Here is a 14,529-nt window from a genome sequence, read left to right as displayed (position 1 = left end):
CTCAAAAACATTAACTTTAGACCTCTTTTACTTCTTAACTCAAGTAAATTCAATGATAAGTTGAAAAATGAAATGTAAAATGTAATAGAAAAGAATGTTATGGCAGTATAAAGTTACCTACAGCACCTGGTATTCCCAGGTGGTCTTCTATCCAATTACTAACCAGGCCCAACACTGCATAGCTTCCAAGATCAGACGAGATTGGGCATGTCCAGTGTGGTTTGACTGTAGGTGCTCAAAAACATTAACTTTAGACCTCTTTTACTTCTTAACTCAAGTAAATTAATTGATAAGTTGAAAAAATGTAATGTAAAATGTAATAGAAAAGAATGTTATGGCTATATAAAATTACCTACAGCACCTGGTATTCCCAGGTGGTCTCCCATCCAAGTACTAACCAGACTCAACACTGCATAGCTTCCAAGATCAGACGAGATTGGGCATGTCCAGAGTGGTTTGCCTGCAGGTGCTCAAAAGCATTAACTTTAGACCTCTATTACTTCTTAACTCAAGTAAATTCATTGATAAGTTGAAAAAATTAAATGCAAAATGTAGTAGAAAAGACTGTTATGGCAGTATAAAATTACCTACAGCACCTGGGATTCCTAGGTGGTCTCCCATCCAAGTACTAACCAGGCCCACCACTGCATAGCTTCCAAGATCAGACGAGATTGGGCATGTCCAGTATGGTTTGGCTGTAGGCGCTCAAAAACATTAATTTTAGACCTCTATTACTTCTTAACTCAAGTAAATTCTTTGATAAGTTGAAAAAATTAAATGTAAAATGTAATAGAAAAGAATGTTATGGCTGCATAAAAATACCTACAGCACCTGGTTTTCCCAGGTGGTCTCCCATCCAAGTACTAACCAGGCCCAACACTGCATAGTTTCCAAGATCAGACAAGATTGGGCATGTCCAGTGTGGTTTGGCTGTAAGTGCTCAAAAACATTAACTTTAGACCTCTTTTACTTCTTAACTCAAGTAAATTCAATGATAAGTTGAAAAATGAAATGTAAAATGTAATAGAAAAGAATGTTTTGGCAGTATAAAATTACCTACAGCTACTGGTATTCCCAGGTGGTCTCCCATCAAAGTACTAACCAGGCCCAACACTGCATAGCTTCCAAGTTCAGACGAGATTGGGCATGTCCAGTGTGGTTTGGCTGTAGGTGCTCAAATACATTAACTTTAGACCTCTATTACTTCTTGACTCAAGTAAATTCATTGATAAGTTGAAAAAATTAAATGTAAAATGTAATAGAAAAGAATGTTATGGCAGTATAAAATTACCTACAGCACCTGGTATTCCCAGGTGGTCTCCCATCCAAGTACTAACCAGGCCCAACACTGCATAGTTTCCAAGTTCAGACAAGATTGGGCATGTCCAGTGTGGTTTGGCTGTAGGTGCTCAAAAACATTAACTTTAGACCTCTTTTACTTCTTAACTCAAGTTAATTCTGTGATAAGTTGAAAAAATTAAATGTAAATTTTAATAGAAAAGAATGTTTTGGCTGTATAAAATTACCTACAGCACCTGGTATTCCCAGGTGGTCTCCCACCCAAGTAGTAACCTGGCCCAACACAGCATAGCTTCCAAGATCAGACGAGATTGGGCATGTCCAGTGTGGTTTGGCTGTAGGTGCTCAAAAACATTAACTTTAGACCTCTATTACTTCTTAACTCAAGTAAATTCTTTGATAAGTTGAAAATATTAATGTAATAGAAAAGAATGTTATGGCTGCATAAAAATACCTACAGCACCTGGTATTCCCAGGTGGTCTCCCATCCAAGTACTAACCAGGCCCAACACTGCATAGCTTCCAAGATCAGACAAGATTGGGCATGTCCAGTGTGGTTTGGCTGTAAGTGCTGAAAAACATTAACTTTAGACCTCTTTTACTTCTTAACTCAAGTAAATTCAATGATAAGTTGAAAAATGAAATGTAAAATGTAATAGAAAAGAATGTTTTGGCAGTATAAAATTACCTACAGCACCTGGTATTCCCAGGTGGTCTCCCATCCAAGTACTAACCAGGCCCAACACTGCATAGCTTCCAAGTTCAGACGAGATTGGGCATGTCCAGTGTGGTTTGGCTGTAGGTGCTCAAAAACATTAACTTTAGACCTCTATTACTTCTTAACTCAAGTAAATTCATTGATAAGTTGAAAAAATTAAATTTAAAATGTAATAAAAAAGAATGTTATGGCAGTATAAAATTACCTACAGCACCTGGCATTCCCAGGTGGTCTCCCATCCAAGTACTAACGAGGCCCAGCAATGCATAGCTTTCAAGATCAGATGAGATTGGGCATGTCCAGTGTGGTTTGACTGTAGGTGCTCAAAAACATTAACTTTAGACCTCTTTTACTTCTTAACTCAAGTTAATTCATTGATAAGTTGAAAAAATGTAAAGTAAAATGTAATAGAAAAGAATGTTATGACTATATAAAATTACCTACAGCAGCTGGTATTCCCAGGTGGTCTCCCATCCAAGTACTAACCAGGCCCAAGACTGCATAGCTTCCAAGATCAAACGAGATTGGGCATGTCCAGTGTGGTTTGGCTGTAGGTACTCAAAAACATTAACTTTAGACCTCTTTTACTTCTTAACTCAAGTAAATTCATTGATAAGTTGAAAAAATTAAATGTAAATTTTAATAGAAAAGAATGTTTTGGCTGTATAAAATTACTTACAGCACCTGGTATTCCCAGGTGGTCTCCCACCCAAGTAGTAACCAGGCCCAACACAGCATAGATTCCAAGATCAGACGAGATTGGGCATGTCCAGTGTGGTTTGGCTGTTGTTGCTCAAAAACATTAACTTTAGACCTCTATTACTTCTTAACTCAAGTAAATTCATTGATAAGTTGAAAAAATTAAATGTAAAATGTAATAGAAAAGAATGTTATGGCTGCATAAAATAACCTACAGCACCTGGTATTTCCAGGTGGTCTCCCATCCAAGTACTAACCAGGCTCAACACTGCATAGCTTTCAAGATCAGACAAGATTGGGCATGTCCAGTGTGGTTTGGCTATAGGTGCTCAAAAATATTAACTTTAGACCTCTTTTACTTCTTAACTCAAGTAAATTCAATTATAAGTTGAAAAATGAAATGTAAAATGTAATAGAAAAGAATGTTATGGCAGTATTAAGTTACCTACAGCACCTGGTATTCTCAGGTGGTCTCCCATCCAAGTACTAACCAGGCCCAACACTGCATAGCTTCCAAGATCAGATGAGATTGGACATGTCCAGTGTGGTTTGGTTGTAGATGCTCAAAAGCATTAACTTTAGACCTCTATTACTTCTTAACTCAAGTAAATTCATTGATAAGTTGAAAAAATTAAATGTAAAATGTAATAGAAAAGAATGTTATGGCAGTATTAAGTTACCTACAGCACCTGGTATTCCCAGGTGGTCTCCCATCCAAGTACTAACCAGGCCCAACACTGCATAGCTTCCAAGATCAGATGAGATTGGGCATGTCCAGTGTGGTTTGGTTGTAGATGCTCAAAAGCATTAACTTTAGACCTCTATTACTTCTTAACTCAAGTAAATTGATTGATAAGTTGAAAAAATTAAATGTAAAATGTAATAGAAAAGAATGTTATATCAGTATAAAATGATGTACAGCACCTGGTATTCCCAGGTGTTCTCCCATTCAAGTACTTACCAGGCCCAACACGGCATAGCGTCCAAGATCAGACGAGATTGGGCATGTCAGGTGTGGTTTGGCTGTAGGCGCTCAAAAACATTAACTTTAGACCTCTTTTACTTCTTAACTCAAGTAAATTCATTGATAAGTTGAAAAAATTAAATGTAAAATGTTAAAGAAAAGAATGTTATGGCAGTATAAAATTACCTATAGCATCTGGTATTCCCAGGACTGTCTCCCATCCAAGTACTAACCAGGCCCAACACTGCATAGCTTCCAAGATCAGATGAGATTGTTATTGTCCAGTGTGCTTTGGCTGTAGGTGCTCAAAAACATTAACTTTAGACATCTTTTACTTCTTAACTCAAGTAAATTCATTGATAAGTTGAAAAAATGTAATGTAAAAATGTAATAGAAAAGAATGTTATGGCTATATAAAATTACCTACAGCACCTGGTATTCCCAGGTGGTCTCCCGTCAAAGTACTAACCAGGCCCAACACTGCATAGCTTCCAAGATCAAACGAGATTGGGCATGTCCAGTGTGGTTTGGCTGTAGGTGCTCAAAATCTTTAACTTTAGACCTCTATTATTTCTTAACTCGAGTAAATTCATTGATAAGTTGAAAAAATTAAATGTAAAATGTAATAGAATAGACTGTTATGGCAGTATAAAATTACCTACAGCACCTGGGATTCCTAGGTGGTCTCCCATCCAAGTACTAACCAGGCCCAACACTACATAGCTTCTAAGATCAGACGAGATTGGGCATGTCCAGTATGGTTTGGCTGTAGGTGCTCAAAAACATTAACTTTAGACCTCTATTACTTCTTAACTCAAGTAAATTCAATGATAAGTTGAAAAATGAAATGTAAAATGTAATTGAAAAGAATGTTTTGGCAGTATAAAATTACCTACAGCTCCTGGTATTCCCAGGTGGTCTCCCATACAAGTACTAACCAGGCCCAACACTGCATAACTTCCAAGATGAGACGAGATTGGGCATGTCCAGTGTGGTTTGGCTGTAGGTGCCCAAAACCATTAACTTTAGACCTCTTTTACTTCTTAAATCAAGTAAATTCATTGATAAGTTGAAAAAATTAAATGTAAAATGTAATAGAAAAGAATGTTATGGCAGTATAAAATTACCTACAGCACCTGGTATTCCCAGGTGGTCTCCCTTCCAACTACTAACCAGGCCCACCACTGCATAGCTTCCAAGATCAGACAAGATTGGGCATATCCAGTGTGCTTTGGCTGTAAGTGTTCAAAAACATTAACTTTAGACCTCTTTTACTTCTTAACTCAAGTAAATTCATTGATAAGTTGAAAAAATTAAATGTAAATTGTAATAGAAAAGAATGTTTTGGCTGTATAAAATTACCTAAAGCACCTGGTATTCCCAGGTGGTCTACCACCCAAGTAGTAACCAGGCCCAACACCGCATAGCTTCCAAGATCAGACGAGATTGGGCATGTCCAGTGTGGTTTGGCTGTAGGTGCTCAAAAACATTAACTTTAGACCTCTATTACTTCTTAACTCAAGTAAATTCATTGATAAGTTGAAAATATTAATGTAATAGAAAAGAATGTTTTGGCTGTATAAAATTTCCAACAGGTACTGGTATTCCCAGGTGGTCTCCCATCCAAGTACAAACCAGGCCCAACACAGCAAAGCTTACAAGATCAGACGAGATTGGGCATGTCCAGTGTGGTTTGGCTGTAGGTGCCCAAAACCATTAACTTTAGACCTCTTTTACTTCTTAAATCAAGTAAATTCATTGATAAGTTGAAAAAATTAAATGTAAAATGTAATAGAAAAGAATGTTATGGCAGTATAAAATTACCTACAGCACCTGGTATTCCCAGGTGGTCTCCCTTCCAAGTACTAACCAGGCCCACCACTGCATAGCTTCCAAGATCAGACAAGATTGGGCATATCCAGTGTGCTTTGGCTGTAAGTGTTCAAAAACATTAACTTTAGACCTCTTTTACTTCTTAACTCAAGTAAATTCATTGATAAGTTGAAAAAATTAAATGTAAATTGTAATAGAAAAGAATGTTTTGGCTGTATAAAATTACCTACAGCACCTGGTATTCCCAGGTGGTCTCCCACCCAAGTAGTAACCAGGCCCAACACCGCATAGCTTCCAAGATCAGACGAGATTGGGCATGTCCAGTGTGGTTTGGCTGTAGGTGCTCAAAAACATTAACTTTAGACCTCTATTACTTCTTAACTCAAGTAAATTCATTGATAAGTTGAAAATATTAATGTAATAGAAAAAAATGTTTTGGCTGTATAAAATTTCCAACAGGTACTGGTATTCCCAGGTGGTCTCCCATCCAAGTACAAACCAGGCCCAACACAGCAAAGCTTACAAGATCAGACGAGATTGGGCATGTCCAGTGTGGTTTGGCTGTAGGTGCTCAAAAGCATTAAATTTAGACCTCTATTACTTCTTAACTCAAGTAAATTCATTGATAAGTTGAAAAAATTAAATGTAAAATGTAATAGAAAAGAATGTTATGGCAGTATAAAATTACCTACAGCACCTGGTATTCCCAGGGGGTCTCCCATCCAAGTACTAACCAGGCACAACACTGCATAGTTTCCAAGATCAGACGAGATTGGGCATGTCCAGTGTGGTTTGACTGTAGGTGCTCAAAAACATTAACTTTAGACCTCTTTTACTTCTTAACTCAAGTAAATTCATTGATAAGTTGAAAAAATGTAAAATAAAATGTAATAGAAAAGAATGTTATGGCTATATAAAATTACCTACAGCACCTGGTATTCCCAGGTGGTCTCCTGTCCAAGTACTAACCAGGCCCAACACTGCATAGCTTCCAAAATCAGACGAGATTGGGCATGTCCAGTGTGCTTTGGCTGTAGGTGCTCAAAAACATTAACTTTAGACCTCTTTTACTTCTTAACTCATGTAAATTCATTGATAAGTTGAAAAAATTAAATGTAAATTGTAATAGAAAAGAATGTTTTGGCTGTATAAAATTACCTACAGCACCTGGTATTCCCAGGTGGTCTCCCACCCAAGTAGTAACCAGACCAAACACCGCATTGCTTCCAAGATCAGACGAGATTGGGCATGTCCAGTGTGGTTTGGCTGTAGGTGCTCAAAAACATTAACTTTAGAACTCTATTACTTCTTAACTCAAGTAAATTCATTGATATGTTGAAAAAATTAAATGTAAAATGTATTAGAAAAGAATGTTATGGCTGCATAAAATTACCTATAGCACCTGGTATTCCCAGGTGGTCTCCCATCCAAGTACTAACCAGGCTCAACACTGCATAGCTTCCAAGATCAGACAAGATTGGGCATGTCCAGTGTGGTTTGGCTGTATGTGCTCAAAAACATTAACTTTAGACCTCTTTTACTTCTTAACTCAAGTAAATTCAATGATAAGTTGAAAAATGAAATGTAAAATGTAATAGAAAAGAATGTTATGGCAGTATAAAGTTACCTACAGCACCTGGTATTCCCAGGTGGTCTTCTATCCAATTACTAACCAGGCCCAACACTGCATAGCTTCCAAGATCAGACGAGATTGGGCATGTCCAGTGTGGTTTGACTGTAGGTGCTCAAAAACATTAACTTTAGACCTCTTTTACTTCTTAACTCAAGTAAATTAATTGATAAGTTGAAAAAATGTAATGTAAAATGTAATAGAAAAGAATGTTATGGCTATATAAAATTACCTACAGCACCTGGTATTCCCAAGTGGTCTCCCATCCAAGTACTAACCAGACTCAACACTGCATAGCTTCCAAGATCAGACGAGATTGGGCATGTCCAGAGTGGTTTGGCTGCAGGTGCTCAAAAGCATTAACTTTAGACCTCTATTACTTCTTAACTCAAGTAAATTCATTGATAAGTTGAAAAAATTAAATGCAAAATGTAGTAGAAAAGACTGTTATGGCAGTATAAAATTACCTACAGCACCTGGGATTCCTAGGTGGTCTCCCATCCAAGTACTAACCAGGCCCACCACTGCATAGCTTCCAAAATCAGACGAGATTGGGCATGTCCAGTATGGTTTGGCTGTAGGCGCTCAAAAACATTAATTTTAGACCTCTATTACTTCTTAACTCAAGTAAATTCTTTGATAAGTTGAAAAAATTAAATGTAAAATGTAATAGAAAAGAATGTTATGGCTGCATAAAAATACCTACAGCACCTGGTTTTCCCAGTTGGTCTCCCATCCAAGTACTAACCAGGCCCAACACTGCATAGTTTCCAAGATCAGACAAGATTGGGCATGTCCAGTGTGGTTTGGCTGTAAGTGCTCAAATACATTAACTTTAGACCTCTATTACTTCTTAACTCAAGTAAATTCATTGATAAGTTGAAAAAATTAAATGTAAAATGTAATAGAAAAGAATGTTATGGCAGTATAAAATTACCTACAGCACCTGGTATTCCCAGGTGGTCTCCCATCCAAGTACTAACCAGGCCCAACACTGCATAGTTTCCAAGTTCAGACAAGATTGGGCATGTCCAGTGTGGTTTGGCTGTAGGTGCTCAAAAACATTAACTTTAGACCTCTTTTACTTCTTAACTCAAGTTAATTCTGTGATAAGTTGAAAAAATTAAATGTAAATTTTAATAGAAAAGAATGTTTTGGCTGTATAAAATTACCTACAGCACCTGGTATTCCCAGGTGGTCTCCCACCCAAGTAGTAACCTGGCCCAACACAGCATAGCTTCCAAGATCAGACGAGATTGGGCATGTCCAGTGTGGTTTGGCTGTAGGTGCTCAAAAACATTAACTTTAGACCTCTATTACTTCTTAACTCAAGTAAATTCTTTGATAAGTTGAAAATATTAATGTAATAGAAAAGAATGTTATGGCTGCATAAAAATACCTACAGCACCTGGTATTCCCAGGTGGTCTCCCATCCAAGTACTAACCAGGCCCAACACTGCATAGCTTCCAAGATCAGACAAGATTGGGCATGTCCAGTGTGGTTTGGCTGTAAGTGCTCAAAAACATTAACTTTAGACCTCTTTTACTTCTTAACTCAAGTAAATTCAATGATAAGTTGAAAAATGAAATGTAAAATGTAATAGAAAAGAATGTTTTGGCAGTATAAAATTACCTACAGCTACTGGTATTCCCAGGTGGTCTCCCATCAAAGTACTAACCAGGCCCAACACTGCATAGCTTCCAAGTTCAGACGAGATTGGGCATGTCCAGTGTGGTTTAGCTGTAGGTGCGCAAATACATTAACTTTAGACCTCTATTACTTCTTAACTCAAGTAAATTCATTGATAAGTTGAAAAAATTAAATGTAAAATGTAATAGAAAAGAATGTTATGGCAGTATAAAATTACCTACAGCACCTGGTATTCCCAGGTGGTCTCCCATCCAAGTACTAACCAGGCCCTACACTGCATAGCTTCCAAGTTCAGACGAGATTGGGCATGTCCAGTGTGGTTTGGCTGTAGGTGCTCAAAAACATTAACTTTAGACCTCTTTTACTTCTTAACTCAAGTAAATTCAATGATTAGTTGAAAAATGAAATGTAAAATGTAATAGAAAAGAATGTTATGGCAGTATAAAATTACCTACAGCACCTGACATTCCCAGGTGGTCTCCCATTCAAGTACTAACCAGGCCCAACAATGCATAGCTTTCAAGATCAGACGAGATTGGGCATGTCCAGTGTGGTTTGACTGTAGGTGCTCAAAAACATTAACTTTAGACCTCTTTTACTTCTTAACTCAAGTTAATTCATTGATAAGTTGAAAAAATTAAATGTAAATTTTAATAGAAAAGAATGTTTTGGCTGTATAAAATTACCTACAGCACCTGGTATTCCCAGGTGGTCTCCCACCCAAGTAGTAACCAGGCCCAACACAGCATAGCTTCCAAGATCAGACGAGATTGGGCATGTCCAGTGTGGTTTGGCTGTAGGTGCTCAAAAACATTAACTTTAGACCTCTATTACTTCTTAACTCAAGTAAATTCATTGATAAGTTGAAAATATTAATGTAATAGAAAAGAATGTTTTGGCTGTATAAAATTTCCAACAGGTACTGGTATTCCCAGGTGGTCTCCCATCCAAGTACAAACCAGGCCCAACACAACAAAGCTTACAAGATCAAACAAGATTGGGAATGTCCAGTGTGGTTTGGCTGTAGGTGCTCAAAAACATTAACTTTAGACCTCTTTTACTTCTTAACTCAAGTAAATTCATTGATAAGTTGAAAATATTAATGTAATAGAAAAGAATGTTTTGGCTGTATAAAATTTCCAACAGGTACTGGTATTCCCAGGTGGTCTCCCATCCAAGTACAAACCAGGCCCAACACAGCAAAGCTTACAAGATCAGACGAGATTGGGCATGTCCAGTGTGGTTTGGCTGTAGGTGCTCAAAAGCATTAAATTTAGACCTCTATTACTTCTTAACTCAAGTAAATTCATTGATAAGTTGAAAAAATTAAATGTAAAATGTAATAGAAAAGAATGTTATTGCGGTATAAAATTACCTACAGCACCTGGTATTCCCAGGGGGTCTCCCATCCAATTACTAACCAGGCCCAACACTGCATAGTTTCCAAGATCAGACGAGATTGGGCATGTCCAGTGTGGTTTGACTGTAGGTGCTCAAAAACATTAACTTTAGACCTCTTTTACTTCTTAACTCAAGTAAATTCATTGATAAGTTGAAAAAATGTAATGTAAAATGTAATAGAAAAGAATGTTATGGCTATATAAAATTACCTACAGCACCTGGTATTCCCATTTGGTCTCCTGTCCAAGTACTAACCAGGCCCAACACTGCATAGCTTCCAAGATCAGACGAGATTGGGCATGTCCAGTGTGCTTTGGCTGTAGGTGCTCAAAAACATTAACTTTAGACCTCTTTTACTTCTTAACTCATGTAAATTCATTGATAAGTTGAAAAAATTAAATGTAAATTGTAATAGAAAAGAATGTTTTGGTTGTATAAAATTACCTACAGCACCTGGTATTCCCAGGTGGTCTCCCATCCAAGTACTAACCAGGCTCAACACTGCATAGCTTCCAAGATCAGACAAGATTGGGCATGTCCAGTGTGGTTTGGCTGTAGGTGCTCAAAAACATTAACTTTAGACCTCTTTTACTTCTTAACTCAAGTAAATTCAATGATAAGTTGAAAAATGAAATGTAAAATGTAATAGAAAAGAATGTTATGGCAGTATAAAGTTACCTACAGCACCTGGTATTCCCAGGTGGTCTTCTATCCAAGTACTAACCAGGCCCAACACTGCATAGCTTCCAAGATCAGACGAGATTGGGCATGTCCAGTGTGGTTTGAATGTAGGTGCTCAAAAACATTAACTTTAGACCTCTTTTACTTCTTAACTCAAGTAAATTCATTGATAAGTTGAAAAAATTAAATGTAAAATGTAATAGAAAAGAATGTTATGGCAGTATAAAATTACCTACAGCTCCTGGTAGTCCCAGGTGGTCTCCCATCCAAGTACTAACCAGGCCCAACACTGCATAGTTTCCAAGTTCAGACGAGATTGGGCATGTCCAGTGTGGTTTGGCTGTAGATGCTCAAAAACATTAACTTTAGACCTCTATTACTTCTTAACTCAAGTAAATTCATTGATAAGTTGAAAAAATTAAATGTAAAATGTAATAGAAAAGAATGTTATGGCAGTATAAAATTACCTACAGCACCTGGTATTCCCAGGTGGTCTCCCATCCAAGTACTAACCAGGCCCAACACTGCATAGCTTCCAAGTTCAGACGAGATTGGGCATGTCCAGTGTGGTTTGGCTGTAGCTGCTCAAAAACATTAACTTTAGACCTCTATTACTTCTTAACTCAAGTAAATTCATTGATAAGTTGAAAAAATTAAATGTAAAATGTAATAGAAAAGAATGTTATGGCAGTATAAAATTACCTACAGCACCTGGCATTCCCATGTGGTCTCCCATCCAAGTACTAACCAGGCCCAGCAATGCATAGCTTTCAAGATCAGACGAGATTGGGCATGTCCAGTGTGGTTTGACTGTAGGTGCTCAAAAACATTAACCTTAGACCTCTTTTACTTCTTAACTCAAGTTAATTCATTGATAAGTTGAAAAAATGTAATGTAAAATTTAATAGAAAAGAATGCTATGACTATATAAAATTACCTACAGCACCTGGTATTCCCAGGTGGTCTCCCGTCCAAGTACTAACCAGGCCCAAGACTGCATAGCTTCCAAGATCAAACGAGATTGGGCATGTCCAGTGTGGTTTGGCTGTAGGTGCTCAAAAACATTAACTTTAGACCTCTTTTACTTCTGAACTCAAGTAAATTCATTGATAAGTTGAAAAAATGTAATGTAAAATGTAATAGAAAAGAATGTTATGGCTATATAAAATTACCTACAGCACCTGGTATTCCCATTTGGTCTCCTGTCCAAGTACTAACCAGGCCCAACACTGCATAGCTTCCAAGATCAGACGAGATTGGGCATGTCCAGTGTGCTTTGGCTGTAGGTGCTCAAAAACATTAACTTTAGACCTCTTTTACTTCTTAACTCATGTAAATTCATTGATAAGTTGAAAAAATTAAATGTAAATTGTAATAGAAAAGAATGTTTTGGCTGTATAAAATTACCTACAGCACCTGGTATTCCCAGGTGGTCTCCCATCCAAGTACTAACCAGGCTCAACACTGCATAGCTTCCAAGATCAGACAAGATTGGGCATGTCCAGTGTGGTTTGGCTGTAGGTGCTCAAAAACATTAACTTTAGACCTCTTTTACTTCTTAACTCAAGTAAATTCAATGATAAGTTGAAAAATGAAATGTAAAATGTAATAGAAAAGAATGTTATGGCAGTATAAAGTTACCTACAGCACCTGGTATTCCCAGGTGGTCTTCTATCCAAGTACTAACCAGGCCCAACACTGCATAGCTTCCAAGATCAGACGAGATTGGGCATGTCCAGTGTGGTTTGAATGTAGGTGCTCAAAAACATTAACTTTAGACCTCTTTTACTTCTTAACTCAAGTAAATTCATTGATAAGTTGAAAAAATTAAATGTAAAATGTAATAGAAAAGAATGTTATGGCAGTATAAAATTACCTACAGCTCCTGGTATTCCCAGGTGGTCTCCCATCCAAGTACTAACCAGGCCCAACACTGCATAGTTTCCAAGTTCAGACGAGATTGGGCATGTCCAGTGTGGTTTGGCTGTAGATGCTCAAAAACATTAACTTTAGACCTCTATTACTTCTTAACTCAAGTAAATTCATTGATAAGTTGAAAAAATTAAATGTAAAATGTAATAGAAAAGAATGTTATGGCAGTATAAAATTACCTACAGCACCTGGTATTCCCAGGTGGTCTCCCATCCAAGTACTAACCAGGCCCAACACTGCATAGCTTCCAAGTTCAGACGAGATTGGGCATGTCCAGTGTGGTTTGGCTGTAGCTGCTCAAAAACATTAACTTTAGACCTCTATTACTTCTTAACTCAAGTAAATTCATTGATAAGTTGAAAAAATTATATGTAAAATGTAATAGAAAAGAATGTTATGGCAGTATAAAATTACCTACAGCACCTGGCATTCCCATGTGGTCTCCCATCCAAGTACTAACCAGGCCCAGCAATGCATAGCTTTCAAGATCAGACGAGATTGGGCATGTCCAGTGTGGTTTGACTGTAGGTGCTCAAAAACATTAACCTTAGACCTCTTTTACTTCTTAACTCAAGTTAATTCATTGATAAGTTGAAAAAATGTAATGTAAAATTTAATAGAAAAGAATGCTATGACTATATAAAATTACCTACAGCACCTGGTATTCCCAGGTGGTCTCCCGTCCAAGTACTAACCAGGCCCAAGACTGCATAGCTTCCAAGATCAAACGAGATTGGGCATGTCCAGTGTGGTTTGGCTGTAGGTGCTCAAAAACATTAACTTTAGACCTCTTTTACTTCTGAACTCAAGTAAATTCATTGATAAGTTGAAAAAATTAAATGTAAATTTTAATAGAAAAGAATGTTTTGGCTGTATAAAATTACCTACAGCACCTGGTATTCCCAGGTGGTCTCCCACCCAAGTAGTAACCAGGCCCAACACAGCATAGCTTCCAAGATCAGACGAGATTGGGCATGTCCAGTGTGGTTTGGCTGTAGGTGCTCAAAAACATTAACTTTAGACCTCTATTACTTCTTAACTCAAGTAAATTCATTGATAAGTTGAAAAAATTAAATGTAAAATGTAATAGAAAAGAATGTTATGGCTGCATAAAATTACCTACAGCACCTGGTATTTCCAGGTGGTCTCCCATCCAAGTACTAACCAGGCTCAACACTGCATAGCTTTCAAGATCAGACAAGATTGGGCATGTCCAGTGTGGTTTGGCTGTAGGTGCTCAAAAATATTAACTTTAGACCTCTTTTACTTCTTAACTCAAGTAAATTCAATTATAAGTTGAAAAATGAAATGTAAAATGTAATAGAAAAGAATGTAATGGCAGCATTAAGTTACCTACAGCACCTGGTATTCTCAGGTGGTCTCCCATCCAAGTACTAACCAGGCCCAACACTGCATAGCTTCCAAGATCAGATGAGATTGGACATTTCCAGTGTGGTTTGGTTGTAGATGCTCAAAAGCATTAACTTTAGACCTCTATTACTTCTTAACTCAAGTAAATTCATTGATAAGTTGAAAAAATTAAATGTAAAATGTAATAGAAAAGAATGTTATATCAGTATAAAATGATGTACAGCACCTGGTATTCCCAGGTGTTCTCCCATCCAGGTACTTACCAGGCCCAACACTGCATAGCTTCCAAGATCAGATGAGATTGGACATGTCCAGTGTGGTTTGGTTGTAGATGCTCAAAAGCATTAACT

General features: G+C 37.3%; 2 non-coding genes and 54 pseudogenes across 2 annotated transcripts; all 56 read right to left on the bottom strand.

The window, feature by feature from the left end:
* Nucleotides 1–114: 114 nt before the first annotated feature.
* On the bottom strand, nt 115–233 carry LOC148492626 (5S ribosomal RNA; annotated as a pseudogene).
* Nucleotides 234–349: 116 nt separating this feature from the next.
* LOC148492625 (5S ribosomal RNA) lies at nt 350–468 on the bottom strand (annotated as a pseudogene).
* Nucleotides 469–584: 116 nt separating this feature from the next.
* On the bottom strand, nt 585–703 carry LOC148492624 (5S ribosomal RNA; annotated as a pseudogene).
* A 116-nt stretch (nt 704–819) lies between these two features.
* LOC148492623 (5S ribosomal RNA) lies at nt 820–938 on the bottom strand (annotated as a pseudogene).
* A 115-nt stretch (nt 939–1,053) lies between these two features.
* Nucleotides 1,054–1,172, bottom strand: LOC148492622 (5S ribosomal RNA; annotated as a pseudogene).
* A 116-nt stretch (nt 1,173–1,288) lies between these two features.
* Nucleotides 1,289–1,407, bottom strand: LOC148492621 (5S ribosomal RNA; annotated as a pseudogene).
* Nucleotides 1,408–1,523: 116 nt separating this feature from the next.
* On the bottom strand, nt 1,524–1,642 carry LOC148492620 (5S ribosomal RNA; annotated as a pseudogene).
* Nucleotides 1,643–1,750: 108 nt separating this feature from the next.
* LOC148492619 (5S ribosomal RNA) lies at nt 1,751–1,869 on the bottom strand (annotated as a pseudogene).
* Nucleotides 1,870–1,984: 115 nt separating this feature from the next.
* Nucleotides 1,985–2,103, bottom strand: LOC148492618 (5S ribosomal RNA). Its single transcript, XR_015871495.1, has one exon. It is a non-coding gene; the product is annotated as a 5S ribosomal RNA (ribosomal RNA).
* A 116-nt stretch (nt 2,104–2,219) lies between these two features.
* On the bottom strand, nt 2,220–2,338 carry LOC148492617 (5S ribosomal RNA; annotated as a pseudogene).
* A 116-nt stretch (nt 2,339–2,454) lies between these two features.
* LOC148492616 (5S ribosomal RNA) lies at nt 2,455–2,573 on the bottom strand (annotated as a pseudogene).
* Nucleotides 2,574–2,689: 116 nt separating this feature from the next.
* LOC148492615 (5S ribosomal RNA) lies at nt 2,690–2,808 on the bottom strand (annotated as a pseudogene).
* Nucleotides 2,809–2,924: 116 nt separating this feature from the next.
* Nucleotides 2,925–3,043, bottom strand: LOC148492614 (5S ribosomal RNA; annotated as a pseudogene).
* Nucleotides 3,044–3,158: 115 nt separating this feature from the next.
* Nucleotides 3,159–3,277, bottom strand: LOC148492613 (5S ribosomal RNA; annotated as a pseudogene).
* A 116-nt stretch (nt 3,278–3,393) lies between these two features.
* Nucleotides 3,394–3,512, bottom strand: LOC148492612 (5S ribosomal RNA; annotated as a pseudogene).
* A 588-nt stretch (nt 3,513–4,100) lies between these two features.
* Nucleotides 4,101–4,219, bottom strand: LOC148492611 (5S ribosomal RNA; annotated as a pseudogene).
* A 116-nt stretch (nt 4,220–4,335) lies between these two features.
* Nucleotides 4,336–4,454, bottom strand: LOC148492610 (5S ribosomal RNA; annotated as a pseudogene).
* A 115-nt stretch (nt 4,455–4,569) lies between these two features.
* Nucleotides 4,570–4,688, bottom strand: LOC148492609 (5S ribosomal RNA; annotated as a pseudogene).
* Nucleotides 4,689–4,804: 116 nt separating this feature from the next.
* Nucleotides 4,805–4,923, bottom strand: LOC148492608 (5S ribosomal RNA; annotated as a pseudogene).
* Nucleotides 4,924–5,039: 116 nt separating this feature from the next.
* On the bottom strand, nt 5,040–5,158 carry LOC148492607 (5S ribosomal RNA; annotated as a pseudogene).
* A 343-nt stretch (nt 5,159–5,501) lies between these two features.
* LOC148492606 (5S ribosomal RNA) lies at nt 5,502–5,620 on the bottom strand (annotated as a pseudogene).
* Nucleotides 5,621–5,736: 116 nt separating this feature from the next.
* On the bottom strand, nt 5,737–5,855 carry LOC148492605 (5S ribosomal RNA; annotated as a pseudogene).
* Nucleotides 5,856–6,198: 343 nt separating this feature from the next.
* LOC148492604 (5S ribosomal RNA) lies at nt 6,199–6,317 on the bottom strand (annotated as a pseudogene).
* A 116-nt stretch (nt 6,318–6,433) lies between these two features.
* On the bottom strand, nt 6,434–6,552 carry LOC148492603 (5S ribosomal RNA; annotated as a pseudogene).
* Nucleotides 6,553–6,668: 116 nt separating this feature from the next.
* LOC148492602 (5S ribosomal RNA) lies at nt 6,669–6,787 on the bottom strand (annotated as a pseudogene).
* Nucleotides 6,788–6,903: 116 nt separating this feature from the next.
* On the bottom strand, nt 6,904–7,022 carry LOC148492601 (5S ribosomal RNA; annotated as a pseudogene).
* A 115-nt stretch (nt 7,023–7,137) lies between these two features.
* LOC148492600 (5S ribosomal RNA) lies at nt 7,138–7,256 on the bottom strand (annotated as a pseudogene).
* Nucleotides 7,257–7,372: 116 nt separating this feature from the next.
* Nucleotides 7,373–7,491, bottom strand: LOC148492599 (5S ribosomal RNA; annotated as a pseudogene).
* Nucleotides 7,492–7,607: 116 nt separating this feature from the next.
* Nucleotides 7,608–7,726, bottom strand: LOC148492598 (5S ribosomal RNA; annotated as a pseudogene).
* Nucleotides 7,727–7,842: 116 nt separating this feature from the next.
* LOC148492597 (5S ribosomal RNA) lies at nt 7,843–7,961 on the bottom strand (annotated as a pseudogene).
* Nucleotides 7,962–8,077: 116 nt separating this feature from the next.
* Nucleotides 8,078–8,196, bottom strand: LOC148492596 (5S ribosomal RNA; annotated as a pseudogene).
* A 116-nt stretch (nt 8,197–8,312) lies between these two features.
* On the bottom strand, nt 8,313–8,431 carry LOC148492595 (5S ribosomal RNA; annotated as a pseudogene).
* A 108-nt stretch (nt 8,432–8,539) lies between these two features.
* Nucleotides 8,540–8,658, bottom strand: LOC148492594 (5S ribosomal RNA; annotated as a pseudogene).
* Nucleotides 8,659–8,773: 115 nt separating this feature from the next.
* On the bottom strand, nt 8,774–8,892 carry LOC148492593 (5S ribosomal RNA; annotated as a pseudogene).
* Nucleotides 8,893–9,008: 116 nt separating this feature from the next.
* On the bottom strand, nt 9,009–9,127 carry LOC148492592 (5S ribosomal RNA). The gene has a single exon (XR_015871365.1). It is a non-coding gene; the product is annotated as a 5S ribosomal RNA (ribosomal RNA).
* A 115-nt stretch (nt 9,128–9,242) lies between these two features.
* On the bottom strand, nt 9,243–9,361 carry LOC148492591 (5S ribosomal RNA; annotated as a pseudogene).
* A 116-nt stretch (nt 9,362–9,477) lies between these two features.
* On the bottom strand, nt 9,478–9,596 carry LOC148492590 (5S ribosomal RNA; annotated as a pseudogene).
* Nucleotides 9,597–10,166: 570 nt separating this feature from the next.
* Nucleotides 10,167–10,285, bottom strand: LOC148492589 (5S ribosomal RNA; annotated as a pseudogene).
* Nucleotides 10,286–10,401: 116 nt separating this feature from the next.
* LOC148492588 (5S ribosomal RNA) lies at nt 10,402–10,520 on the bottom strand (annotated as a pseudogene).
* A 116-nt stretch (nt 10,521–10,636) lies between these two features.
* On the bottom strand, nt 10,637–10,755 carry LOC148492587 (5S ribosomal RNA; annotated as a pseudogene).
* A 115-nt stretch (nt 10,756–10,870) lies between these two features.
* LOC148492586 (5S ribosomal RNA) lies at nt 10,871–10,989 on the bottom strand (annotated as a pseudogene).
* Nucleotides 10,990–11,105: 116 nt separating this feature from the next.
* Nucleotides 11,106–11,224, bottom strand: LOC148492585 (5S ribosomal RNA; annotated as a pseudogene).
* A 116-nt stretch (nt 11,225–11,340) lies between these two features.
* On the bottom strand, nt 11,341–11,459 carry LOC148492584 (5S ribosomal RNA; annotated as a pseudogene).
* A 116-nt stretch (nt 11,460–11,575) lies between these two features.
* On the bottom strand, nt 11,576–11,694 carry LOC148492583 (5S ribosomal RNA; annotated as a pseudogene).
* A 116-nt stretch (nt 11,695–11,810) lies between these two features.
* Nucleotides 11,811–11,929, bottom strand: LOC148492582 (5S ribosomal RNA; annotated as a pseudogene).
* Nucleotides 11,930–12,045: 116 nt separating this feature from the next.
* On the bottom strand, nt 12,046–12,164 carry LOC148492581 (5S ribosomal RNA; annotated as a pseudogene).
* A 116-nt stretch (nt 12,165–12,280) lies between these two features.
* Nucleotides 12,281–12,399, bottom strand: LOC148492580 (5S ribosomal RNA; annotated as a pseudogene).
* A 115-nt stretch (nt 12,400–12,514) lies between these two features.
* On the bottom strand, nt 12,515–12,633 carry LOC148492579 (5S ribosomal RNA; annotated as a pseudogene).
* A 116-nt stretch (nt 12,634–12,749) lies between these two features.
* LOC148492578 (5S ribosomal RNA) lies at nt 12,750–12,868 on the bottom strand (annotated as a pseudogene).
* Nucleotides 12,869–12,984: 116 nt separating this feature from the next.
* Nucleotides 12,985–13,103, bottom strand: LOC148492577 (5S ribosomal RNA; annotated as a pseudogene).
* A 116-nt stretch (nt 13,104–13,219) lies between these two features.
* On the bottom strand, nt 13,220–13,338 carry LOC148492576 (5S ribosomal RNA; annotated as a pseudogene).
* A 116-nt stretch (nt 13,339–13,454) lies between these two features.
* On the bottom strand, nt 13,455–13,573 carry LOC148492575 (5S ribosomal RNA; annotated as a pseudogene).
* Nucleotides 13,574–13,689: 116 nt separating this feature from the next.
* LOC148492574 (5S ribosomal RNA) lies at nt 13,690–13,808 on the bottom strand (annotated as a pseudogene).
* A 116-nt stretch (nt 13,809–13,924) lies between these two features.
* Nucleotides 13,925–14,043, bottom strand: LOC148492573 (5S ribosomal RNA; annotated as a pseudogene).
* A 115-nt stretch (nt 14,044–14,158) lies between these two features.
* On the bottom strand, nt 14,159–14,277 carry LOC148492572 (5S ribosomal RNA; annotated as a pseudogene).
* A 116-nt stretch (nt 14,278–14,393) lies between these two features.
* On the bottom strand, nt 14,394–14,512 carry LOC148492571 (5S ribosomal RNA; annotated as a pseudogene).
* Nucleotides 14,513–14,529: the final 17 nt, after the last annotated feature.

This window comes from Taudactylus pleione, unplaced genomic scaffold (assembly GCF_031769625.1).
Source record: "Taudactylus pleione unplaced genomic scaffold, aTauple2 ptg000550l, whole genome shotgun sequence".
NCBI lineage: Eukaryota > Metazoa > Chordata > Amphibia > Anura > Myobatrachidae > Taudactylus > Taudactylus pleione.
Note: the sequence above shows the minus strand (reverse complement) of the source record. Positions and strands in the feature narration are given on the sequence as shown.